Here is a 6,041-nt window from a genome sequence, read left to right on the forward strand (position 1 = left end):
CTAATTTGCAGATAGAAGTATTTGAACACTTATCTTAAATACTAGTGTAGTACACAGCAACAGCTTTTGGGCGTGTAACTTGATTTCATTGCATGTTTTTTTTTTTAATGCGATGTAAGTTTTGCTCACAAATTACCTCTATGAATGTAAGACTCCTTATGGACTTGGATGAGGTACTGTATTGTGTGCTAGATCAAAAGCCTTCATGTACGCTATGTCACGCTTGCAGAAGAACAGAGGCACACAGTTGCGTACAATCTCTTTCTCTTAGCTCCACATTTATCAAACAGTTGCCTCCACAGCCACAGAGCAGAGGATGCAGCCGAGAATCCGCCACCCTCGTCTGAACAGGCTTATTTTTAGCAGGCATGGATTGTGAGAGAGTACTTATTTTATTTCAGTCCTACTGGCTGTGCTTGAAGCACCACAATTATTTGGTGCCCTTCGAGTATGCAGAGTCATTTTCCTCAAGCATACATCTACCACATGGATGGACAAAAGGTGGCAGGAGCCGTTACTGCAGAAACATTCCTCTTGGCCAGTTGTTATGATAAGGTTTTGCTTATCCTGTAATATCACGTCAGTGTGAATGATGGTGTGTGGCCAGATTGGAATTTAGATGTTTCACAAATTTTCATACATTCAGTTCTTTTTTTCAGTTACACACGCAACACATTAAATTAAACCGTTACTCATTCTTTATGCCAAATTATTGCACTAATTAATTCCAAATCATTTCCTGCTGAGATTCATAGCTGGACCAAAAAAATAAATAAATAAAAATGGATCCTGAACTTCCCGTGCCCTCGAAGGAAAATGTTTGGCAAAGGAGGGCAACAGTTGCTTACTGATCTTAAAGCAAATATGAAATGGAAGGGGGCAGATAAAGCAAGCATCAGGCAAACAGGCTCAGTATTCTACTGAGAGAGTGGGCTCGGTGTGATGTGTCCTACTCAGCTCCTTTTTCCCTGCGCTGTTGGCGACTAAAGCAGAGATGGATTTTGACTCAGGTGCAAACTGAGCTGTTTTGCAGACACCCACACCAGCCCGTTATCTTACAAATACAATACACCAGAGACAAGGCATCTGTTGTGGCTTTGTGTGCGTGTGTGCTTGTGTGTTTCAGGGTTGGGGGGTAGCCACAGGGGGATGTGTTTGTGTGACTGTGTATGAGGATGTGAAATGATGGCAGATGATAGATTTTTTATTTTTTTTTTGCATCGCTTGTTCTCTCTCCACCTTCTCTTAACTGTACTTATGGCAAACTTCTTCTAACAATGCACCTAAGAAAACAGGAGCGTTGGGGGTGATAGCTGTGTAAACGTGCAGCACTGTGCTGCCTCCATAGCAGCTGCATTAGGCTGTGGCAGCTGTTTCCACATCGAATTATCAAACCTATTTGTATTGCTAAGAAAGGAGCTGAGGGATAAAGTGGGAACGTGTAAATGTAAAACAAGTCATGACAGAATCTGACAAGAGACAGAAATATCCTCTATCCCCCTCTGGTGTTCTCTTTTACACTCTCTCAACCATTTTAATCTCCCCCTTAATACCATCCCTTCCAGACTCAACTTTGATCACTGTCATTTTGCAAACTTACAGGATTGGAGGGATTGAGACAAATGTATTATTCATCCCACACACCAATTTGGGTCTCCTCTGCTGTCTGTAATGCACTTCTCTCATCTCCCTGTCAGTTTTGTCTTTTGTTCACTTTGCTCTGCTGTAGGAAGGCACTGATCTTTGGGGATCTGTAATGGACTACAAAGTTTGAAAGGAAAATGTTGCAAATTCACATGAATTTACGTCAAAGATTGTAAATAAATAATACCATCATCATTCTTTATGTTGAAATGTGTCATTTTAAAGATTGTAAGATTCACATATTACTCATAAATACTTCATTTACAAAATATATCAGCGTGCACAGATAATTTCTTCATTTCATTCCCCACAAACAGTGGCCCTCCTCAGCACTTCGGCTTCAATTTATGTTCAGCGTCACAAGGTATCTTTAAACAACAAACAGTAAAACCTCCCTCATATTTGTTTCGTGAAGCAGATATCATGCTGCACCTTCAGCTGCAGTGAGCGCTAAGCCTCCTGACCCAACCTGCTCCTCAGTAAATCACACCCAGAGCTCATGAGTCGGGAGCCACAGCAATAAAGACGAATTGGAAATCACTACCGAGGCCTTGAAAAGTTGATTTACTCTGTGGCCAGATGGGTTTTAAACTAATCTGACAACTTCAAGGAGATCACTGTGTAAAAACGCTTGACATTCCCAAAGTATGTGACAGCGCACAGTCTGAGCGTCAATCCAACAAGTTTGCATTAATACACTACAGCTGGGCTCATACTGACTGCCTGACGACTCAATTATATAGATGTGCTGGAGTTTTAGTATGTATTTAAACACAAAGAGATAACAGAAGCTTGCCTGAAAGGAATTTGCAAAGGGGAAAAACACACCTTCATCTAGGCTTAAGGTGTAGCATGATGCAAACAATGCAATAAAGCAATAGGCATTACTATGACCTTTCACTAAGCCTCAGCCTTTTCTTAACACTGTGATTTCCATTGACCTCACACATGTGCAGTTACATATGCACGATGATTAGCACTTGGAGTAGACCTTTTTTACAGCAGACATTTTGACTCGTCCGAGCAGGAATAGCAGCGGTGAAACTAATTTGGCTAACAACGGCTCAGTTATCCAGCATTAAGCCACGACAGCGAGCCAGCATGCACAACACCAGGAAGCTGGACTCGGCTCACTGAAATAGAAGGCTGAAATATCTGCAGTGAAAAATATCTTTTCTTAGTCATTTTTGAAATTACAGCAGATCTCCTGGTTTCAAATAGATCAAGGCTGTCCGTTTTATCTCACAACTGTCGATTTTGTCGGCTAAAATGAGAACTACTACCTGCAGATTTGATTATCTGGAGCTTGAAAAAGCATCCTCTCCATCTCTGTCTAATGGCTACAGTACAAGGTATCAAGAAATATTAAAGGCTACTGTACAATAACAGAGGGGCTTTTTAAACTGAAACAGTGCCTCCTCCTCCTCACCATACCTTTCCAGTATTGCAACTGGGGCAGCTAGATCCAGCAATTACTGTAAATTTCTTGAAAGTGGCAGTATGACATGCAAGACGGCTTCATGAAATGGCCCTGTGCGTGGAGATGGGAAAGTAGGAAGGGTTAGAAAATATTCTCTCTTGAGTCCTTTTTTTTTCTCTCTTGACACAACCACCTCTGTTACTTCAGCATATATATATGTATACTTTTGTGCAACAAGTGTGGCTTTTTGAAACTGTCATCCAGCATTTTATACAAACTCATTCTTGCTGCCTGTCCTAAGAAAAAGGTCAGCATCTTTAGCAGTCAATACCACGGGACAGAGAAACAGAAAAGACACAATATTATGCTGTACCTACATTGTAGGATAGTGAGAACTAATAGCCTCTTATAGTTAATAATATAATAAAGAAAAATGTGAGTCCTGATGATTTAGTTCTTATATCACTTTGGCTGCTTAGGTTACATACTTTAGGAAGAAATACAGAGATTTATGTGTTGTTGTTCACTTTTTGATGTTTCATAAGGTGTAGGATGACAATTAACCAATGTGTTTTGTAAATGTAACAGCAAAACACATTGAAGTGAAAACCTCCCCAAAAATCTATAAAATAGAGCAAAGCTTCCACTTGGTTATGGAGATGGTTAAAACAAAGTCCACATTCTATCACTTTTACTGCACCTTTATTTGCGGTTTTAACATGTGCAAATATCCTATTCAATGACTGAATAATAATTATTTAATCAATAATAATTGCAATGAAATGGCTAAATGATTAAAAATAAAAAACATAAACAAAAAATTGTGGCCAAACCAATTCCCCCCCCCCCCCCCGCTTTACTTACAGTTAATAATATTATCTCGTTTAAATTCTTTAATCACCCTGAGGGCCTGAATTTTTTTATTTAATTTGTTGGTTTTTTTGCCATGTAGAAAAGCATGTTTTTTCCTCTAAAATAAATTTTTGTGTTGCAATAAATTGCATACCAACACTTTATGCTAAAGGGAAACACAGCAAACTGCTGTAGCAGTGTGAGGACGTGTTGTTCTGCAGTGCGTTATGCAGCGCAAAAGCCATCAACAGTCAGATCTTATGCTGCAGCATTCTTCATATGTGATGTGTCATATATCATCCCATCTTGACGCTGGCACATAATGACGTGGCGCAAGAAATGAGAGAATTGTCCAACAGTCAGCAGCATGCCATATTTAACTTTGAATGTTCAATCAAGTGTCACTCTTTTTTTTTTTTTTTTTTTTTTTTAACAACATAGCAGTTATAGTTGCACATTTCAAACTCGGAAAACTGTTTCTCAAGAAGACAATGTATTCAACTGTGCACTAATTAGGGAAAGCATTTGGATTCAGTAGAAATTATGGAGGCAAACAGCAAATACTCACAGTTCAGTGCACATTTGTGCTTCATTCGTTAACGGTAATTGTCAGGTAGCGCCAGCTGTTTTCTTTACCACAGGTTGAGTTTGTGTCAAATGTTATTTGTCAAGAAATCATGATGGAAATAATCAAAACTCTCAATTCATTTTTCTTTTTTTCTGGAGTGCTAACAAGATTTTAAACTCTGAATAAACCTTTTGCTGCTTTCTACTACAGTCCTCCCACATCTTCCAAATCTGCTCAGGTCAATTATTTTACCATTTGCATGCTATTCATGTGGAGAAGCAATGACAGAAGACAACCCCAATACCACCATCACTAAAAAAACAAAAAGCAAAATGACATCTGGAGCAAAGATCTCCACGGTGAAAAAGGGCAATTGTTTTATGGCAGAACAAGTACTGATTTAAGTTAGCCTAAAGGGATTTGCACCCCGTCTCCAAAGAGTCAGAGGATAATGCCATCAGCAGTTCTGATATTCTCATTCATCCCATGGGTTTACTGAAGAAATTCACAAGAAAGGGTTATCTCAGGATAAAGACAGAATTAACTGAACTGTCTGTGATACCTACGATAATGGCAACGACTTCATCTTCACAAGTCCTTTAAGGTATCTCTTGAAATACAGTTTCTTGTACACAGCGTATTTAACAGCAACAAAGGGTGTACTGTGGAATATATGAACAGCAGCAGTGATTACACAGAGTATGATCAAAACAATGAGAAGCGCCAGAAGAAAAGACTTCTCACAGTGACGCTGGGTCTGTGTTGATGTGGGATCCTTTATCTGACTTATTTTTGGCCCAGATATAGAGATGGATTATATGAATTTGCAGGCCTGCATGTTGTGTCAATAAAGACAAGTGAAATGTACTAAAATACTATGGTGAATGTTATGTCTTTCATGTTTTTGGAAGAAAAAAAATCTGCAGAATGTACTACTGACTGTAAAAATAAATAAATATGAAAATCATCTCGTAAATAATCCGCATCTCTTCCTCGGAGATATGTGACGGGCTGTAGTTCAGTTATCAGCTATGGCACATGTTCAGCATCAGTTCAGCACAGAAATTCAGACAGATGGCTATTTTTAACAGGGCAGTGATTAAAAATCTATATGTACATGTTCCACTAAATCATTTCAAAATGAAGTATGAACGGATATTGCTGCGTGAATTGTCCGGTTTATGGAGGCAGTGTTTGCTTTTCAAAAAGTATTATATAGATTTTAGCTTTGGGAGGAGAGTGATAACAATATATCTGCACAGCAAACATACAGCTACAGCCAACAGCTGGTTAGCTTAGTGGAGATAGTGGAAAATAGGAAAATGGTAGCCTGGTTCTGTCCAAAGGGGGGAAAAAGAAGTCAAAACAGCAAATTGCCTTTAAATGTGTGTTTCTATGTTCCTACACTCTTTTTTTTTGTAGATTAAAACAAATGAAAAAAACGGACAGCTTAAACGAATGAGATATAATATTAATTAAACAAAACAAGGTCTGAAAGTGGAATATTTTCATGTCACTCTCTGCAAGAAAGCACTGTATTTCCCAAAATGTTCATCC

This window comes from Amphiprion ocellaris, chromosome 11, assembly GCF_022539595.1.
Source record: "Amphiprion ocellaris isolate individual 3 ecotype Okinawa chromosome 11, ASM2253959v1, whole genome shotgun sequence".
Classification (NCBI taxonomy): domain Eukaryota; kingdom Metazoa; phylum Chordata; class Actinopteri; family Pomacentridae; genus Amphiprion; species Amphiprion ocellaris.